Raw genomic sequence first — 22703 nt, 5'->3', positions numbered from 1 at the left:
CTTGAAAAGGGTAGAGAATTTAAAGAAAGACTGGTGCCCAGAACACATTCACTAGTTTGGAGGAACAGCTATAAGAATTAGTGGAGCAGAAAGGACAAGGAAAAGTTGAAACTGAAAGCATTACATGTAATTATGTGGGCAATATGTTTTTCCTCGACAGAGGAGCTGAACACAAGAATGTCATCAAGATACGCAAAGCAGAATTTTAGTTCGAAAAGCACTTCGTTGATGAAGCACTGCCAGGTCTAGGTTGCGTTCTTCAGACCGAAGGGCATGAATCAAAACTGAAATAACCCAATTGGGGTGGTGATTGCTGTCTTCTCGATGTCTTCAGGAGCCATGGGGATCTGCTGGTAGGCCCATTTTCAATCAATGACAGAGAACGTGGTTGCACCTGCGAGGGAACTGGTAAAGTTGGCAATGTTGGGTATGGGGTTGTTGTCCATAATTGTTAGTGCATTTAGTCGAAGGTAGTCTCAGCACATGCGGCAGGACCTGTCTTTCTTGGGTGTCATATGAATGGGTGTAGACCAGCTATTGGCAGAGGGTTCAATGACGCCGGAGCTTAGTAGTTCAGAAATCTGCTTTTTAAGGTCGGAGAGGCACTCGGAACAAAGTCAACATGGTTTACTGGAGATCAGGGGGCCTGGCATGAGGCGAAGCTTGTGAACCGCGCCATTGGTGACGACGGAAATGTTGCTGGCAGCACTGGAGGCGGTTTGTTTACAATGTGTGGTGGGTTGGGCAGGCGAGGCGTGGTCGTGGTGTTCGGAGCCACTCAGCAGATCCGACGGGAGCCGAGGCGGCGAAGTGTCCCACGAGTCAACGTGACAAGATGGCCGCCGGCCCGAAGCAGTGGCAACACGGTCGGGTGAGCTCGGTAGAGCTGGTGAAGCATTAGTGAGACCATTGTCTGAGGGCACAGCCTGTGGCAGCACGGTCACGGGGGAAGCGCTAGGCGCGAGTGCACTGTTTGTGTTGTCAGTGGCGGTTGCACGGCGGCGCGCAGGAGCCAAAGTTGCACTGTTTGAGGTACTGTCCACAAAGGGCGGGGTAGGAGCCGTCAGTTCGGGAGCACGTGACACTCATCGCGCATGCACACTTGTGTCCGGCAGAGTGTTAAACGCTGCCAAGTTAGGAGGGTGTGGCCCTGCGGAACTGTCAGTACACGTTATGGCAGTCTTGATAGCACAGTTGTGAGGGGTAGCAGGAGGTAAACACATGGAAGCTCGGTTGCTGGGAATGCAAGCAGATTCGGCGCACTTACTGACTTTGCTGAAGTGTCTGTAATTCCTTTGTTGCATCGGAGAGCTGGAGCTGTGTTTCATGGAGCCGCAGGGAGAGCTCGAAGTTTTCCTTGCATAGGTGAGCGACATGTTCGAGCTCAACAAGGCACTTATGCGTGGTTTCTTGTAACGTTGTTGACAGAGACAAGCATGTACAGATGAGATGAGCCCAGACCGATGTGTCACGGGGTGGGTTGCTCGACGGAGTACAGGGGAAGTGAATCTTGGATGGATGATGAAACACAGTGTTTCGCACTAGGTCCAGTGAAAGTTTGTGGTGTCGCAAGAAGTCAATGCCTAGTATAGGTTCGTCAATTTCGCACACTAAAAATTTCCACTCGAGTTTACAGTTTGCGGACAGTGAGACGACATGTGAGGTTGAACCCGAGCATTGTAGTTTAGTGGAATTCCCGGCTTTCAGTGTAGTATGATGAGGGCAGACGTTCGATGACGCTAAGGATGTGGGCAGCAGTGAAACATTGGCACCTGTGTCCACTAGGAAAAGGTATCCCGACGAAATGTCTTTAATGTAAAGTCGTACACAATTATCCGGTTGTTCCAGGACAGAATGGAGCACTGTGCGCAGGAGGCGGCACCCAAACCTACCTGCAATTGGCGTTTTTGAAGTAGCAAGGTGGTCTGCAGTTCCGTGCCACCTCACCAAACCATGTGTTGAAGTAACAGCACGGGTAGTGCGGTTGCATTTCCTGCGGAAAGTTCGTTGCCAGTGGCGGTGGTGTAACATCTACAATGCCTGTTGATGTTAATAAACCAAAATAGCTCCCAAATTAGCTCCCATGCCCTCGAAATATAAATTCAGAAAATGTGGCAAGTCCCTCCACAAGTAGTAATTTACGAAATAGAAATAAGAGACAAATAGAGGGAAATCTATAGTAGAAAAATAATAGAAAAAGAAAAGAATTTTAATTATAAATTTTGGAAGCATGGGAGGGGGGAAAACAATAGAAATGGTTAAATTATTAGTTATTGTTATATATGAGAAAATGAATATTATAGTCACAGAACGTAGGTCTTGAACACCAAATATAGCGTTTACGAAAGTATAAATAGACATACAATGCAATTATGATACTCCAGTCTCTATCCTCTAGTCTGTCGAAGTCAATTAGGACGTACAGCTTTAGGAAGCAATAATAGGAGCTTTATTAAACTAGGGCGCAAGAATAAATTGCGACGAGATTGTTTTTTGGGAAGCATTAATTTCAGATCAGAATTACAACTTTTGTCATATTAGAGGAACGGGGAGGTGGTCAATAATCTCTCTGACTTTAACATCACTTTGTGTAAAGATTTAAATATTTTATGGAATTAACAATTTTTGAACAGATTCGGACTTTGTATTGTGATAGTGGAAAAGCTTTACTTCATGCGACTAGTAATCATGGTTCGTGACAGTTTATGGATATTAAACGGGAACAATCTTTTTATCGAAAGTGACAGAACAATGTTTAGTATCTCTGATATTGACGGGATTTTAGATTAGATACTTATTCAAAGAACCCCTTTGAATGCAATAATGTGAATGAACTAATTTATTAATAATTATTGTTAAATAAAAATAATGTGCTAATTTGAAACTGACTATTCGTCTTGTACTTTACTTCGATTTAGTTTCATAAATAATTAGGTTACTTGATTTTCACAAAGAATAAACTGCAGACTAGTAACTGAAACAAGTGAACAAGAATCTATTGAAAACACTAGCATTAATTTACTTGTGGTTTTTTCCTTCAGAACTGGGAAGACAATACGTGTAGTGACTCACTGGGGTTAATTTAAGAACCAGCCAGGATAAAACAAAACCCCTCAATACCAGTCAATGTATAGATAAATTAACATTCCTACTTTCATGCAAGATATGGAAGTCGGGATCGAAAAAAGGGTCGCTACAGTGGCCAAGGTTCGGTGGCTGCAGCAGGTTCGGTTGGAGGAAGGGGAGTGACCGTGGGAAGAGCTGGTGATGTCCCAGTTGCTTGTTTACTGCTTCCCGGGGCAAGTGGAACAGTCAGCACAGTACGGCCCCAGCAGCATTTGGCCGCAGATCAATGAGCCTGAAACTGAGACTTGTCAGGTAGGCAGTGTCTGGCGAAATGGAGCAGTGATGCATCGTGTAGTTTGTCAGCAATTGTCATTCTTTGCTCGACAGGTTCAGGAGACCTCTGAGCCAGAGCAAAGTGGATGTGAGAGGAGAGTTTATCTGACCAGATGGTGAGGAGAGCTGTCAGACAATAGATCGGCGCTGACCAGGGCATGTAGCCGTCTCCAGAGCTGGGAAGGTTTGTTGTTGCCTAGTTGCTCGACGTGGAGCACTTGCCGTATTGCTGCCTCAGTTGAGCATGCAAGCTGATGTGGAACTGTCTCTTTGGCTAGCGTGTACCTGGTAGATGAGTCCCGGGCGTCAACCAGGTCAGCAACCAAGTCCTCCTGGTCGTGCAGGTGGGTGATGAAGCACAGAAACCTGGTCAAGTCTGTAATGGTCGAACACTTTGTCCACAATTTTGAACCAGGTTGTAGCTCTGTCGGGATTAAATGGCGGCAATGTCGGTAAGCATTGTAGAATGTTCGGAAGAACAGGTTGAGTTGACTTCGTCGGGTCACTGCCTGCATCGAACTGTTGTTGCTGTAGTATTCCAGGAGAGTGTGCCTCCAGGGGATGTGGCAAAGACGGCTGTTCGGGTGGCAGCATGAAGGTGACACGTTGTGGTTGAGTGCAATCCATCGCAATGTGGAAGGCCAACACGGGTGAGGCACCATACTGTGTCGTTTGCAGTTTCGGTAGCTCAACAAGTTGCGGGCGCGCTCGAATTGACGCTTCGCAGAAGACTGACACGGATGAAGCACCGAGATGTGCCGAGAACGGTAGCAGAATCTCGACTGGAGCCGGAAAGCTCGATGTTTGATCAGAACCAGGGCTACCTGTGTTGCAGGGAGGCTGCGGAGGTGCGGGCTGTCCAGAAGCACAGTGTGGGAAATGTCGAACATAGGATGGAATGTGCAAATGTTTACTGTTCATAGTCACTCCACTCAAAACGATGTGTGGATAAGGTGAATGTCGTGGCACAAAACACCGAGGCGTAGCAGTGGGATGGAGGTGTAGGTCAGGCACAGATAACAAGTTATTGTTCCCGTTGCAGGGCGAGGTATCGAAGTAGGAAGGCATGTGCTGATGCTGAACCGAGACAGGCACGGGTGTTGTTGGATGCTGAGGAGGTAGACCTGTGAAAGAAGCGGTTCCGGCCATGTGGCAGGTATCTGCGTGGTACGATACAGATTCCAGCGTAGACAATCGTTGTCCTGGCAGTGGTAGGTTGCCCAACGAAGCATTTGCAGAAATCGGCATTGGTCCTGCACTGCACGGAGATCCGTAAGAGGTAACTGCACAGTCGATGAGGGAGGGCACATGTGGAGGGAACAAAGGCATTTGATAGCCGGAGTCATGCACACTCCTAACCTCACTTATTGTTGTAGGCTCGAAAATGTGTGGCAAAATCGGCGTAATTGTTGAGTGAGAGGCATCGTGTTGCAGTCCTGGCTGTAGTACATCACCCGCAACACGATGCATGTCGATCACAAAATCCGGCGATAGGCGTTGGGCCGAAGTCATTGTTTGAATGTTGTGTTGATGTAATACACACGAAAATAACCGACGCGGAGGCCGCGGACACAGTAAAACGGTGAAAACGGAAGACGTTACAACTCGGGGTCACCAGTGAGGAGGAAGTTCGGGTCGGTTACATCAAACAACACTCCCATTTTACAGCAGTTTATTTATTCACCTCTTTACACAAGCAAGGCTTATACAGAACTAGCATGGTAGTTTTGCCCAAAGATAATCTTAGTTTAGTTCGAAGATGATACTCAGATCAATGCTGGTGTCTACCTCATTGGCGCCACAATTGTAATGTTATGAGAGCTAAGTAATGTATTTATTTGTGATGTAACGATTATCATTTGCCATTAGTGTTGCCATTTTTAAACTTAGTTAGAAGAAAAAATTAAGTGTACTGAAGTAGGTTATTTTGTCTCATTTTTTCATGTACTATGGTGGAGGAGAACCATCTCCAAAGGAACTGATCGCAATGCATTTCCTAACTAACTGCCACTTGGACCTGTTGAAGACATGGACAGCTTGGTGAGAAAATGCATAAAAGCTCATTAAAAGTGTGAAAGTGCCTGTGAAAAATACTAAACATTGAGCAAGTGAAATATTTTGTCTATTGCAACCCATTAGAATTTATTTTGTTTAGTAAGACAGGACTTGTACAAAGTGATATGTATTTTAAAATGTAATATTCGCTTAACAAAAAAGGACATCACTTATAAACACATAATTTTTGTTAAAAGTATAACTTGTGGATATTTTGTGATATTGTACAACAGTACACTGTGAGTAATTATTTTGTATGGGGATTTTCATATGGCCAGTTCACATACGTATTAATTTGAAGAAAAAAAAAACCCTATGTACTATAGTTTTGATAAGATTTCTTATGCAATATCTTTTGTGTGTAGATTTTAAACCCAATTTCTGGTGTCACTTGTGTTCATTGAATTTCAGAGTTAGCTATTTGCAATATCTATGTGTTCAATCCAATGATGTGGCAAAGCAAGCTGGGCTATTTTTACTTCCCCTCTTGTTTTGCCATCTGCCCCCGTAAATTCATTTGTTCACTTTGAACTAATTACCATTAACATACATAAGTATAATCTGTATTTTCATAAAAGAGAAAGGTTGGCCCTCAGTTTTAAAGAATATAACACCAGATCTAATTTTGTGCTTACTTTTATGTTTGTAATGGATTTTCTAATATATTTTGACATTTCCTAGTTAGTATCTTTTGTTTATGTAATTGATTTTTGAATTTATTTTGACATTTCCTAGTTAGTATCTTTTGTTATAGGGTGAAATCAGTAATTGCTTTGTAACTTAAATTCTATTGTTGACATATAAACAAATATAAGTTCTGAACTAATTATAAACATTTGAAGGAACAACTAGTAGTGTTCTTAAATATCTGTTGGCTCTATTCGAAAACATTTTAGCAAAACTAGCCCTTCATTAATTCCAAAGTAATTAACAGTTTTGTCAAACATATTGTTTGCATAACTATATTTATTAATTTCATGATTTAAACAAATAATTTGGCCTAACTCTTGCAGTAGAAGAAACTGTTAAAAAGAACAAATTTTTTGATGTATTCAGGTGATTTAATGAGTTAAGTTTTAATTGTGATTTCTGTAAATTTAACTTCAAACAATTTGTAAGTTCAGTACCTATTATTGTGAGATATATAAGGGCCCAGGTTTTGGTCACAAAACAATCAGTCCATGGCCAAGTTTCAGACGAGGAACCCGTGTTGGTTAGAACGACAACAATGCATCAACTTAACAGCGAAATAAGTATATACGTAGGTAGTATCTGTTCCCGAAAGAACACGTACCATTGATGACTGTGCAGCTTCTCTAGAATGAAATGATAATTAAATTGACACCCTAGCTGCAAGTAGGCATTGATATACATCATTGGGGACATGTTGAAAATGTGTGCCCCGACCTGAACTCAAACCCAGGATCTCTTGCTTACATGGCAGATGCTCTATCCATCTGAGCCACCAAGGACACAGAGGATAGTGCACCTGCAGGGACTTATCCCTTGCATGCTCCCTGTGGACCCACATTCCCAACATGTCCACACCGCTACATTCGTAGTGCACCTAATAGATGTTTGCCCATCACACTCATTACTCGCGGCAGAATAATTTACCAAGTCCCTTACGAGTTGGAGCATAGTGTGTGTGTTCGCACAAGATCAATGAGTGTGATAGGCAAACATCTATTAGACGCACTACAAATGTAGTGGTGTGGACATGTTGGGAATGTGGGTCTCATGGGGAGTGTGCAAGGGATAAGTCCCTGCAGGCGCACTATCCTCTGTGCCCTCAGTGGCTCAGATGGATAGAGTGTCTGCCATGTAAGCAGGAGATCCCGGGTTTGAGTCCCGGTTAGGGCACACATTTTCAACATGTCCCCAGTGATGTGTATCAACACCTGTTTGCAGCTATGGTGTCGATATAATTATCTTTTCAGCGAAATAAGTGTTACACCAATAGCCCGTGTGTTTAAGCAATGACAGTGACTGTTCAATTTATTTGAAAGACTGAACTGTGTGGTTAGGCTTTTACTGCTCAGTAAACTATAGTACAGTAAACTATTGTAGCAGTATGTGGATTTTCACCTGCCAACTATTAATGAGGCTTATGGAAAGTTAGACAACAGTGCACTGGCTGTATTAAATGTGTGTATGGGGAGTTGTGAAAAGGGAAAGTAAACATCTGTGAAATGCAACTGTGCACCCGTCGGCTACATTATTTACCATAGTCAGTGTCCAAATTACAAACCCCATTTTTCAGCCAGTGTAGCAATGCAGTACGTCAACACCAAGGACAACAAACAAAGAAAATAAAGCAGGCAAACTGCTACAAGCTGATACTGAAAAAAACATTGGTGCCAATGATGAAGGCACACCTGACACCACAGTCAGTCTGAGAGCCGTCAGTGTGCAAAAAGATAGTATCGCGAAGTTCCATGTGAAGGTCATGAAACTGAAGGTGATAGAGCGAGACTGGAGTAGTGTCCTTAGGAAGCAAATGAAGGCCAATGTGAACATGGGCCTTTGCACAAAGCTGAGATGCTGAAGGGTTTACACCTACCGGGAAAGTTGCAGGTAGCATGAAGTTAAGCTGCTGGAGCAAGAGCCAAAAGTGAACTCCAGGAAGTAACAAAGAAGAGGGACGTGCCCCTTCTGGTGATCAAAGGAGTCACTGAAGAAGGAGGCATAGGATGAGGAGCCATGCATGGTGGACCAACAGCATGCATATCTGCTGAGGAGAAAGTCACGGTGGTAGGACAGTTCGGCAGCTTCTGCATACATACTCTCAACCAGGCCAGTTGAAAAGATACCACAATGGTAGACATTACTGATACAGCATAGGAGGGACAGGTGTGCAGATGCATAAATGAAACACCAGTAGTCTAGTTTCGAATGGACAAGGGACTGGTGCAAATGGAGGAAGTGGTTTGATCTGCTCCCCAGGAAGTACCACTGAGGACATTGAGTGACCGCATAGAGCAGGCTGCCAGGTAAGACATGTGGGATGACCAAGAAAGTTTCCTATCGAGCATGAGCCCCAGGAATTTCATAGTTTCAATGAACGGGATAGCAACAGGCCGAAGAAGTAAAGACAGTGGAAGAAACCAATTGTACTGGCAGAAATTCACACAAACAGTGTTGTCAGTGGGAAAACATAAGCCATTGTCAATGCTCCATCAGTAAAGATGATTGAGACATTGCTGAAGATGTGGCTTAATGAGACAGGTCCATGGAGAACTCAAAGAAATGGCAAAATCGTCAATGAAAAGAGAGCCGGAGATGCCCAGCAGGAGACAGGCCATGATAGGATTAATGATGATAGAAAAGGGGACAACACTCAGGACAGAACCCTGAGGCACACCGTTTTCCTGGATGAAGCAGTCCTACCATCCAGAACTCACACATACCTTGAAAACTCAATATTTCAAAAATTCCTGAAGGAAATGGGGCAGGTGACCATGCAAGCCCCACGTGTATAGATTATGGAGGATACCAGTCCTCCAGCAGGTGTCGTAGACCTTCTCCAAATCTAAAAACATGACCACAGTCTGGGATTTCCACAGAAAACCATTCATGACATGGGTGAACAAAGTAACAAGATGGTCAACTGCAGAATGGCGTGCTCAGAATCCACACTGTGCAGTGGTTAGTAAATTGTGAGACTTGAGCCACCATACCAGCTGGGCATGAATCATATGTTCCATCACCTTGCAAACACAACTAGTGAGAGAAATGGTGCACGAGAGCTTGTGTAAAGTTTGGAAGGTAGGAGACGAGGTACTGGCAGAAGTGAAGCTGTGAGTACTGGGCGTGAGTCGTGCTTCTGTAGCTCAGTTGGTAGAGCACTTGCCTGCGAAAGGCAAAGGTCCCGAGTTCGAGTCTCGGTCGGGCACACAGTTTTAATCTGTCAGGAAGTTTAATGAAAGAAATTTCAGAGAGTGGTTTGAAATGCTCAACAATGGATTCTGGTTGTATGTAAAGTACACCAGCAGCAACATACAATCAATACATTCATTGCATGATAGCAATAGTAATGTTATTGATGACAACATCACTAAAGTGGAGCTACTAAACACAGTTTTCCATAATTCAAGTAACGAAGCAACTTACATCACTTAATAAAGGCAAGTCTTTCAATCCAGATTATACAATTAGGTTCCCTTCAGAGTATGCTGATGTAATAGCTCTGTATTTAAGAAGCATACACAACCACTCGCTCAGCAGAAGATCAGCACTTATGGATTGGTAAGTGTACAGGACACACCAGTTCACTACAAAGGAAATAGATTTCATTCACTGAATTACAGGCCCATATAACTAACAATCTGCAGTAAGATATTTGGAACATTACTGTGTTCAAACATTATGAAATGCCATGAAGAAACTTATCTATTGACACACAACTAGCAGAGCCAGACAATATTGTTCTCGTGAAGCACAACTGGCCGTTTATTCACATGAACTCATGAGTGCTGTTGACTGGGGATCTCGAGCAGTTTTCATATTTCTGTCTATCTGGAAGACTTCTGACATTGCTACTCACAAGTGGCTTCCAATCAAATTGCATGCTTCCTGTCATGTACATGACTGGATTCATGATTTCCTCTCAGAAAGGGGGCAGCTTGTAGTAACTGCCTGGAAGCCATCGTGTGAAGTGGTACCTTGCATTCCCCAAGGAAGTATCCTAGGCCCTCTGCTGTTTCTGATATAGGAGAATGTGAACGGTTCTCTTATATTTGTTTACAAATGATGTCATTTACTGCTTAGTAAAACCACCCTATCAATACAAATTACAAAATGATTTAGACAAATATCTGTATGGTGCAAAATTGGCTACTGACCCTAAAGTATAAAAAGTGTGAGGTCCTCCATATTAGTACTAAAAAGAATCCATTAAATTTTAGTTACATTTTGTTGTTGTGGTCTTCAGTCCAGAGACTGGTTTGATGCAGCTCTCCATGCTATCCTATCCTGTGCCAGTTGCTTCATCTTCAAGTACCTACTGCAACCTATATCCTTCAGAATCTGCTTAGTGTATTCATCTCTTGGTCTCCCCTACAATTGTTACCCTCCACGCTGCCCTCCAAATCTAAATTAGTGATCCCTTGATGCCTCAGAACATGTCCTACCAACTGATCCCTTCTTCTAGTCAAGTTGTGCCACAAATTCCTATTCTCCCCAATTCTATACAGTACCTCCTCACTAGTTATGTGATCTATCCATCTAATCTCTAGCATGCTTCTGTAGCACCACATTTCGAAAGCTTCTATTCTCTTCTAGTCTAAAATATTTACTGTCCACGTTTCACTTCCATACATGGCTACACTCCATACAAGTACTTTGAGAAACGACTTCCCGACACTTAAATCTATACTCGATGTTAACAAGTTTCTCTTCTTCAGAAACGCTTTCCTTGGCATTGCCAGTCTACATTTTATATCCTCTCTACTTCGACCATCATCAGTTGTTATTTTGCTCCCCAAATAGTAAAACTCCTTTACTACTTTAAGTGTCTCATTTCCTAATCTAATTCCCTCAACATCACCTGATTTAATTAGCATACATTTCATTATCCTCGTTTTGCTTTTGTTGATGTTCATCTTATATCCTCCCTTCAAGACACTGTCCATTCCGTTCAACTGCTCTTCCAAGTCCTTTGCTGTCTCTGACAGAATTACAATGTCATCGGCGAACCTCAAAGTTTTTATTTCTTCTCCATGGATTTTAATACCTACTCCAAATTTTTCTTTTGTTTCCTTTACTGCTTGCTCAATATACAGATTGAATAACATCGGGGAGAGGCTACAACCCTGTCTCACTCCCTTCCCAACCACTGCTTCCCTTTCATGCCCCTCGACTCTTATAACTGCCATCTGCTTTCTGTAGAAATTGTAAATAGCCTTTCGCTCCCTGTATTTTACCCCTGCCACCTTCAGAATTTGAAAGAGAGTATTCCAGTCAACATTGTTAAAAGCTTTCTCTAAGTCTACAAATGCTAGAAATGTAGGTTTGCCTTTCTTTAATCTTTCTTCTAAGATAAGTCGTAGGCTCAGTATTGCCTCACGCGTTCCAACATTTCTATGGAATCCAAACTAATCTTCCCCAAGGTCATCATCTACCAGTTTTTCCATTTATCTGTAAAGAATTCATGTTACTATTTTGCAGCTGTGACTTATTAAACTGATACTTTCCACACCCAATAATCATTTGGATTTGCAGCTCCTTGTGTTGACCGTGTTTGCAGTTTAAATTGTAGGATGTGAGGTCCGCCAGTTGTGCAAAACACCTTTTTTTTTTTTAAGTACCCTAACATGTTTCAGCACCACTGTTCCATCATCAGAGGCTTTCCATTTTATTTATTCTGTAATGTGAACATTTTTATTAAATTATTACAAAATTACGTTAATGTTTAGTTCAAACTATACTTCGTTTCTTTTTGATAATACCTTTACACTTGGTGTGTATGATTTTTCTGGATCACTTGTGTATTATTTACTATAGGTAGCTTGTCATCTGCAACCAAACAATGTTTATGAGAAATTTTGCTGGGAGTTAACCTATCATCTAGAATGTAATTTAGTTTGTCGTGATATGTCACACCTATATTTGTTTTTACTTACATTTTCGTATGGCAAGCCCTTTTATTCTCCGCATCATGGTGAGTTGTCATGATGCAGACATAAATATAACATGTGTTTTCCACAAATAAGGTCGTAAGAACACTTAACTTCACCAAAACACAGTTGACTGTGGTTTGTTGCGTGTCCCAGCCCAGTTAGTGTTCATTTGTTCACCAGAGAGTTCGGTGCCAAATTTGAATTTTATTTTACGTGTGTGTGTGTGTGTGTGTGTGTATGTGTGTGTGTGTGTGTGTGTGTGTGTGTTGGGCTAGGTGGTAGGATGGAGCATTTCAGAAGTTAATGATGGCCCTTAATGGAATATTATCCTTGTGAACTTTTGGTGGGGAATACATAGAGAGAACACTAGTTTTTCTCAAAGACAACGACGTCACAAAACTGATCAGTGAACCAACACCACAGTACCAGAATAACATTCAACAGACACTGCAAAACATCACAAATACATTCTCAAAAGACCAGGTAAAGAGGACGACACAGAAAAATCCAAAATCACCCATCCTAAATTCCCTACCAAAAGTTTCCATTAAGGCCCGTCATTAACTTCCGAAATGCTCCATCCTACCACCTAGCCCGACAGACAGACACACACACACACACACACTACTAAAAAAATTGGACGCTTTTGAAAACAACAGGAACCTGGAAAACTCAAAGGAGTTAATAGACAGAACCAAGAACATACACATACCAGACACAGCAACCCTCATATCATTCGACGTCACATCAATGTACACTAGTATTCCAATAAAGGAACAATCAACATCACACAAAGATTAAATCAACAAGGAAATACACCAGGCACACACATCAATGAAACAACAACCATACTCAAGACCATAATATCAAAAAAGTATTTTATTCTCAACATAAAGGACTGCCAATGGGATCACCAATCAGTGGCCTCCTAGCTAACATATTTATGAACAACTTGGAGAACATGATCTACAGACAAATAATAAAACGAAAAAGTACAAAGTTATATACAGTTACCGTTATGTAAATGACATAATATGCCTGATTGATGAACCACATACACATACACACATAGAACAGCTACACAATGAAATAAGCAACCTACACCCAAAAATTAACTTCATATTAGAAACAGAAACTAACAACACACTACACTCTCTAGATCTCACCATACATAAAACAAACAATACACACAACTTCACAATATCTCATCCGATTAGGGAAGGACAGGGAAGGAAATCGGCCATGCCCTTTCAAAGGAACCATCCCGGCATTTGCCGTGAAAGATTTAGGGAAATCACAGAAAACCAAAATCAGAATGGCCAGACGCGGGATTGAACCATCGTCCTCCCGAATGCGAGTCCAGTGTGCTACCCATTGCACCACCTCACTCAGTTTGATGAAGTAAAACGTGTTTTTACGACCTTATTTGTGGAAAATGAGTGTTATATTTGTGTGTGCGTCATGACACCTCACCATGATGCAGAGAATAAAACGGGTTGCCAGACGAAAACTTAAGAAAAAATGAATATAGGCACAAAATATTGCGACAAACTAAATTACATTCTAGATGATAGTTTAACTCGCAGCAAAATTTCTCATCAACATCGTTTGGTTGCAGATGACAAGCTGTTGTTGTTGTTGTTGTTGTGGTCTTCAGTCCTGAGACTGGTTTGATGCAGCTCTCCATGCTACTCTATCCTGGGCAAGCTTCTTCTTCTCCCAGTACCTACTGCAACCTACATCCTTCTGAATCTGTTTAGTGTATTCAATCTCTCGGTCTCCCTCTACGATTTTTACTCTCCAATACTAAACTGGTGATCCCTTGATGCCTCAGAACATGTCCTATCAACTGATCCCTTCTTTTAGTCAAGTTGTGCCACAAACTTCTCTTCTCCCCAATCCTATTCAATACCTCCTCATTAGTTACGTGATCTACCCACCTTATCTTCAGCATTCTTCTGTAGCACCGCATTTCGAAAGCGTCTATTCTCTTCTTGTCCAAACTAGTTATCGTCCATGTTTCACTTCCATACATGGCTACACTCCATACAAATACTTTCAGAAACGACTTCCTGACACTTAAATCTATACTCGATGTTAACAAATTTCTCTTCTTCAGAAACGATTTCCTTGGCATTGCCAGTCTACATTTGATATCCTCTCTACTTCGACCATCATCAGTTATTTTGCCCCCCAAATAGCAAAACTCCTTTACTACTTTAAGTGTCTCATTTCCTAATCTAATTCCCTCAGCATCACCCGATTTAATTTGACTACATTCCATTATCCTTGTTTTGCTTTTGTTGATGTTCATCTTATATCCTCCTTTCAAGACACTGTCCATTCCGTTCAACTGCTCTTCCAAGTCCTTTGCTGTCTCTGACAGAATTACAATGTCATCGGCAAACCTCAAAGTTTTTACTTCTTCTCCATGAATTTTAATACCTACTCCAAATTTTTCTTTTGTTTCCTTTACTGCTTGCTCAATATACAGATTGAATAACATCGGGGAGAGGCTACAACCCTGTCTCACTCCCTTCCCAACCACTGCTTTCTTTTCATGTCCCTCGACTCTTATAACTGCCATCTGATTTCTGTACAAATTGTAGATAGCCTTTCGCTCCCTGTATTTTACCCCTGCCACCATAAGAATTTGAAAGAGAGTATTCCAGTTAACATTGTCAAAAGCTTTCTCTAAGTCTACAAATGCTAGAAACGTAGGTTTGCCTTTTCATAATCTTTCTTCTAAGATAAGTCGTAAGGTTAGCATTGCCTCACGTGTTCCAACATTTCTACGGAATCCAAACTGATCTTCCCCAAGGTCCGCTTCTAGCAGTTTTTCCATTCGTCTGTAAAGAATTCGCGTTAGTATTTTGCAGCCATGACTTATTAAACTGATAGTTCGGTAATTTTCACATCTGTCAACACCTGCTTTCTTTGGGATTGGAATTATTATATTCTTCTTGAAGTCTGAGGGTATTTCGCCTGTCTCATACATCTTGCTCACCAGATGGTAGAGTTCTGTCATGACTGGCTCTCCCAAGGCCATCAGTAGTTCTAATGGAATGTTGTCTACTCCCGCCGGGGCCTTGTTTCAACTCAGGTCTTCCAGTGCTCTGTCAAACTCTTCACGCAGTATCTTATCTCCCATTTCGTCTTCATCTACATCCTCTTCCATTTCCATAATATTGTCCTCAAGCACATCGCCCTTGTATAAACCCTCTATATACTCCTTCCACCTTTCTGCCTTCCCTTCTTTGCTTAGAACTGGGTTGCCATCTGAGCTCTTGATAGTCATACAAGTGGTTCTCTTCTCTCGAAAGGTCTCTCTAATTTTCCTGTAGGCAGTATCTATCTTACCCCTAGTGAGACAAGCCTCTTCATCCTTACATTTGTCCTCTAGCCATCCCTGCTTAGCTATTTTGCACTTCCTGTCGATCTCATTTTTGAGACGTTTGTATTCCTTTTTGCCTGCTTCATTTACTGCATTTTTATATTTTCTCCTTTCATCAACTAAATTCAATATTTCTTCTGTTACCCAAGGATTTCTATTAGCCCTCGCCTTTTTACCTACTTGATCGTCTGCTGCCTTCACTACTTCATCTCTCAGAGCTACCCATTCTTCTTCTACTGTATTTCTTTCCCCCATTCCTGTCAATTGTTCCCTTATGCTCTCCCTGAAACTCTCTACAACCTCTGGTTCTTTCAGTTTATCCAGGTCCCATCTCCTTAGATTCCCACCTTTTTGCAGTTTCTTCAGTTTCAATCTGCAGTTCATAACCAATAGATTGTGGTCAAAATCCACAACTGCCCCTGGAAATGTCTTACAATTTAAAACCTCGTTCCTAAATCTCTGTTTTACCATTATATAATCTATCTGATACCTTTTAGTATCTCCAGGATTCTTCCAGGTATACAACCTTCTTTTATGATTCTTGAACCACGTGTTAGCTATGATTAAGTTATGCTCTGTGCAAAATTCTACAAGGCGGCTTCCTCTTTCATTTCTTCCCCCCAACCCATATTCACCTACTATGTTTCCTTCTCTCCCTTTTCCTACTGACAAATTCCAGTCACCCATGACTACTAAATTTTCGTCTCCCTTCACTACCTGAATAATTTCTTTTATCTCGTCATACATTTCATCTATTTCTTCATCATCTGCAGAGCTAGTTGGCATATAAACTTGTACTACTGTAGTAGGCATGGGCTTCCTGTCTATCTTAGCCACAATAATGCGTTCACTATGCTGTTTGTAGTAGCTAACCCGCACTCCTATTTTTTTATTCATTATTAAACCTACTCCTGCATTACCCCTATTTGATTTTGTATTTATAACCCTGTAATCACCTGACCAAAAGTCTTGTTCCTCCTGCCAACGAACTTCACTAATTCCCACTATAACTTTAACTTATCCATTTCCCTTTTTAAATTTTCTAACCCACCTGCCCGATTAAGGGATCTGACATTCCATGCTCCGATCCGTAGAACGCCAGTTTTCTTTCTCCTGATAACGACAAGCTATCTGCAGTAAATAAAATACAAGTGATCCGAAAAAATCTTGCACACCAAGTGTAAAGGTATTAACAAAAAGAAAACAACTATAGTTTGAATTAACATCCACATAATTTTGTAATCATTTAATAAAAATGTTCACATTACAGAATACATAAAACGGAAAGCCACTGATGGAACAGTGGTGCTGAAACACATTTGGGTACTGGGGAGGGGGGAAATGTTTTGCATAACTGGCGGACCTCACATCCTACTGTTTTAAAACCTGTCAACACCTGCTTTCTTTGGGATTAGAATTACTATATTCATCCTGAAGTCTCATACATCTTACTCACCTGATGGTAGAGTTTTGTAAGGGCTGGCTCTCCCAAGGCTATCAGTAGTTTTAATGGAATGTTCTCAACTCCCAGGGCCTTGTTTCGACTCTGGTCTTTCAGTGCTCTGTCAAACTCGCCACACAGTATTGTATCTCCCACTTCATCTTCATCTATGTCCTCCATTTCCATAATATTGCCCTCCAGTACATTGCCCTTGTATAGACCTTCTATATACTCCTTCCACTTTTCTTTCTTTGCTTAGAACTGGTTTTCCATCTGAGCTCTTGATATTCATGCAAGTGGTTCTCTTTTCTGCAAAGGTCTCTCTAATTTTCTTGTAGGCAGTATCTATCTGCCTCTACATCCTTACATCTGTCCTCTAGCCATCCCAGCTTAGCTATTTTGCACATCCTGTCGATCTCATTTTTGAGATGTTTGTATTCCTTTTTGCCTGCTTCATTAATTGCATTTTCTCCTTTTATCAATTAAATTCTTTATCTGTTCTGTTACTTAAGGATTTGTACTAGCCCATGTCCTTTTACCTACTTGATCCTCTGCTGCCTACACTATTTTATCTCTCGAAGCTACCCATTCTTTTTCTACTGTATTTCTCTTCCCTGTATTTGTCAGTCATTTCCTAATGCTCTCTCTGAAACTCTTTACAACTTCTGATTCTTCCATTTTATCCAGGTCTCATCTCCTGAAATTCCTATCTCTTTTGCAGTTTCTTCAGTTTTAATCTACAGTTTATAACCAATAAATTGTGGTCAGAGTCCGCATCTGCCACTGGAAACGTCTTACAATTTAAAAGCTGGTTCCTAAATCTCTGTCTTACCATTATATAATTTATCTGAAACCTTCCAGTATCTCCAGGCTCTTCCATGTATACAACCTTCTTTCACAACTCTGAGACCAAGTGTTAGCTATGATTAAGTTATGCTCTATGCAAAATTCTCGCTCTATGCAAAATTCTACCAGGCGGCTTCCTCTTTCATTCCTTAAGCCCTTGGCACACAGACCGTGCTGCCGAACGTTAATGTTGAGCGTGCCAAGTTCAATGTGCTGCTGAACACTCAGGAATGATGGGACTTGTGCATACGGTACGTGGACCCCAACGTGGTATACGCGATCGCAACGCACTCAAGCGACAGTTGAGGGATGTTTCTAGTTCGTTAATCACACTGTTTACTCAACGGGCGCGCGTAAAATTCCCACGTTAGCTCTATTAAAATGCCCATTTCTTCCATCGTCGACGAAAAGGAAAGTACCATGTCCAATCAATAAGGACACAGGCTTATAAAAGTTCCATTACAAACAGTGCGTTACAAATTTGGAATACTTCTCCGCATAAGATAAACATTATTTCATCATTCCCACATTTTAGTAAAACCCCAAGGTCAGTCCTTCAGATTAAGCCAATTGAGCAAAATCACCCCTCAAAAAAAGATGAACTTGTATTTACATAAAATCAAACATATAGTCTATACTTATATTAAACTAATAATAAGTATCAGAACCTAATAAAAACGCGAATGTTGGGGGGGGGGGAATATTGTTGTGTCAGGACGCGAATCACCTCCCAAGAAGAAAACTCATTATACAGTGATGCTATTCATTATGCTAAACCAACACCACATTTTCTGTAACTAATCATAGTATCTTACCTCTTGCTAAAAACTTTAATCGTAGATATTTTACTAACTGAAATTTAATTATAACACATTGTACCAAGAACAATGCATTTTGGGTGGATATTCAGTGTGTAGCTGCCTTCAAATAGCCTACTCTCATTATACGCAAGTTACAGTAAGTCTTTTGCCACAAATATGATGTTTCTCATTATTTTATTGGAACGAATCACACAGTTAACAACGGGTTTTGCAGTGATTCTCAATTTGCTGGTGCTCGGAACGGCATATATACATATAGGCTTGAAATGAATGCCAATATGGCGCCTCACAACTCTGTACTGAAGGGAGACGGCGTGCTTGTGACGTAGGTGGCGTTGTGCCATCTCATTGGTCAACGCTCAGACGCACGCTCAGAATATCTGACATGCCAGATATTGCTCTGCACGTTCAGAAAGACTCCCGAGCATGCTATTCCATGCTGTGACATCAGAAACTCGGCACGCTCAACGCTCGGATGCACGGTCCGTGTGCCGACGGCTTTAGCCCCAGTCCATATTCACCTACTACTTTTCCTTCTCTTTTACTACTATCGAATTCCAGTAACCCATGACCATTAAATTTTCTTCTCGCCTCACTATCTGAATTATTTCTTTTATCTCCTGAGACGTTTCTTCAATATCTTCTTCATCTGCGGAGGTAGCTGGCATATAAACTTTTACTACTGTGGTAGGTGTGGGCTACAATAATGTCTTCACTATGCTTAGCTACATGATAAACAACAAAAATTTGATAATTGTTGATTCAATTATATACCATATCATGAACAACTTAATTTAGAGACATCATGTAGATAATGTTGTGGAGAAGGCAAACCAAAGAATGCATTTTATTAAGATAAGACTTAGAAGGTGCAACAGATCTACTAAAGAGACTGCCTAAACTATCTTCAGCCGCCTTCTTCTGGAGTACTGCTTGGTGGTACATGTCCTTTAACAGATAGGAGTGACAGAGGACATTGAAGAAGTTCAGAGAATGGCAGTTCCTTTTGTACTATTACAAAATAAGGGAGTGTGTGTCACGGATACGATACATGAGATGGAGTGGCAACCATTAAAACAAAAGGACTTTTTTGCTGCAGTGAGATCTTTTCACAAAATTTCAGTCACCACCTTTCTCTTCCGAATGTGAAAATATTTTGCCATTTCCCACCTAAAGAGGGATGAATTACCATCATAATAAAATAAGAGAAATCAGAGCTCACACAAAGACATATTTTCATTTTTCCCAAACAGTTGAGAAATGGTTTGATACTGGTTTTGCAAACCCTCTGCCACACATCTGGATGTGAATTCCATGGTAGTGGTGCAGTTTGTGATGAAGCAAGCTGGGATAATGTTAATTCCCCTCTTGTTTTGTCATCTGCCTCCTTAAAATTCATTTTTTTGATTTGACTTAATTAACATTAACATACGTGAGTATAAGCTGTATTGTCATAAAAGAGAAAGACTGGCCCTCAGTTTTAAAGTAAATAACACCAGATCTAATTTTGTGCTTAGTTTTATGTATGTAATTGATTTTCTAATTTATTTTGGTTATTCCTAGTTAGTAGCTTCCATTATAGGGTGAAATCAGTAATCGTTGCATAACTTAAATTCTATTGTTGACATATAGACAAGTATAAATTCTGTAATAATTGTGAACATTTGTAAGGCAAAGTACTAGTAATCTTAAAGTATCTATTTGGCTCTATTCAAAAGCATGTTAGCAAAACCAGCCCTTCATTAATTCCAAAGTAATTAACAGCTTTGTCAAAAGTATTGTTTGCGTAACTACATTTGTTAATTTCATGATTTAAACAAATAATTCATCTTAACCCTTGCAGTAGACAAAACTGTTAAAAAGACACAATATGTCGAGGTTTTCAGTTAATTTTATGAGTTAAGTTTTAATTGTAATTTCTGTAAATTTATCTTCAAACAATATGTAGTTTCAGTACCGATTATTGTGATGATATATAAAGGCCCGATTTTTGGTCACGAGACAGTCAGTTCATGGGCCGAGTTTCAGATGAGTAACCTGTACTTGTTAGAACAACAACAATGTTTCAAATTAACTGTGTGAAAAGTGTTAAACAATTTCGCCATGTGTAAAAAGAGTGACAGTGTCTGTTCCATATGTACCCAATTATTCTTCAAGAACTGAACTTTGTGGTTAGGTTTTATTGCTCATAGCTGTTCAACAGTAAACTATCACAGCAGCATGTGGAGTTTCACATGCAGACTATTAACCAGGCTTATGGAAAGTTTAAACAACAGTGCACTGGTCATATAACTGTGTATTATTGGGGGGGGGGGGGGGTTGTGAACAGTGAAATTAAAGTACGGTGAAATTAAAGTACTGTGATACGCAACTATCCCCCCCCCCCCCCCCCCCCCCCAGGGGGTCCTCAACTCTTTTGTGGATACGTGCGTAGCGAGCAAGGGACCCCGAGCTAATATAGCCCTCCTTCCTTTCCGGGCTGCATACCTTCCTTTTCCGCATCATTCCCTATCCCCCATCTTCGCCCGCCCCCCCCTCTGGCTCTTTCCTTCCCTTTCTCCCCCTCTGGGAGTATGGTTTGTGCCTACGTCCGGAGACGGACGCTCGTAAATGTAACACATTCTTCATCTTCCCTGCTTGTATGTCTTCATCCTTCCTTTGTCCTTCTCTTTTCGTTACCTCTCCTCTTTACCCTTTTCTCCGCTGCGGCGTTTGAGACCTCTCTTCTTTCTTTTCCTTTCTTTGTTTTTCCCTTTCTCTTTCTTCCTCCCTGTGCGTGTCTGAAGGCCGACCCATACATTTTCGTGCGTAGCCGGTGATGGGGTAACGTGTAATTCCCAATTCCCCGCCCCAGGTAGACAGGTAGGACACGTACGTACCCCCTGGTAACGGGCAGGCCCAGGGAGGGGTGATTACCCGAGCTGATACATTCTGAAAGTGCCGATTGGTCCCTCCGTCTGTTTGTCGGGAGGTGTGAACAATCACCTAAGGCGGGAGTGCCCTCAGAGAGGGCCCCCACAAGGGAGGAGCACGCCATCGGAGACGCCGGTAATCGTGGGGGATTCTTCCGCAATGGTTTCCTTATCTTCCACTATGTCTGCTCACAAGCGTAAGTTCACTGAGTCTCAGCCACAGACAGTTCTTCCATCGTTGCCACAGTTCCTTGTTGTTTCCCGGTCTGACGAAGGTCACGACTTTTCCACGGTCAACCCTTTCATTATTCAGAAAGGTGTCGACGCAATTGCAGATCCTGTAAAGTCTTGTTCCAGATTACGGAATGGCACCTTGTTGTTAGAAACAGTCAGTGCCCTCCAGGCACAAAAACTGCTGCGTACTTCACTACTCCATACCTTCCCTGTTCGGGTTGAAGCGCACCACATTTTAAATTCCTCACATGGAGTCGTTTATACACGCTCCCTGGACGGATTGTCTGACGAGGAAATTCAGCACTACCTGTCTGACCAGAGCGTAACGGCTGTTCATAGAGTTATGAAAAGGGTTGACACGAACATCGTTCCAACCCATACTGTCTTCTTGACATTTGACAGAGTTCAACTCCCATCGAAAATAAAAGCGGGCTATGAAATAATTTCCATTCGCCCCTACGTCCCAAACCCTACGTGTTGCTATCGGTGCCAGCGGTTCAATCACACCAGCGAGTCCGGTTCCAACCCGGCCAAATGTGTTACGTGTGGCAAGGATGCCCATGAGGGTGCTTGTCCACCTCCATCCCCTCGTTGCATCAACTGTATGGGTGACCACGCTGCTTCCTCTCAAGATTGCCCCGTTTTTAAAAGACGAAAAGCACATTCAGGAAATCAGAGTGAAGGAAAAGGTGTCGACCTTTGCTGCTCGAAAATTATTCGCAAGTCAAAAGCCCACTGTGCCTCAGACAGGAAAATACGGCACTGTCCTTGCCTCTCCTCGGCCAACAAAGGAGGCGGCCCTGCACACTTGTGATCTCACCTTTAGCGACACGGTCGTCAGATCGGCCAGCACAAAGATCGCCTGTTCAATCTCCCCACTTTCGCCTGCTCAATCTATGGCTCACCCTTCATCGGGTTCTGCTAAATCTCGATCCCAAAAGTCAGACACCCGGACTTCCAAAAAAGAGCATACTCGTGAAG

Source organism: Schistocerca serialis, chromosome 7 (genome assembly GCF_023864345.2).
Source record: "Schistocerca serialis cubense isolate TAMUIC-IGC-003099 chromosome 7, iqSchSeri2.2, whole genome shotgun sequence".
In the NCBI taxonomy this organism is placed as follows: Eukaryota; Metazoa; Arthropoda; class Insecta; order Orthoptera; family Acrididae; genus Schistocerca; species Schistocerca serialis.
Note: the sequence above shows the minus strand (reverse complement) of the source record.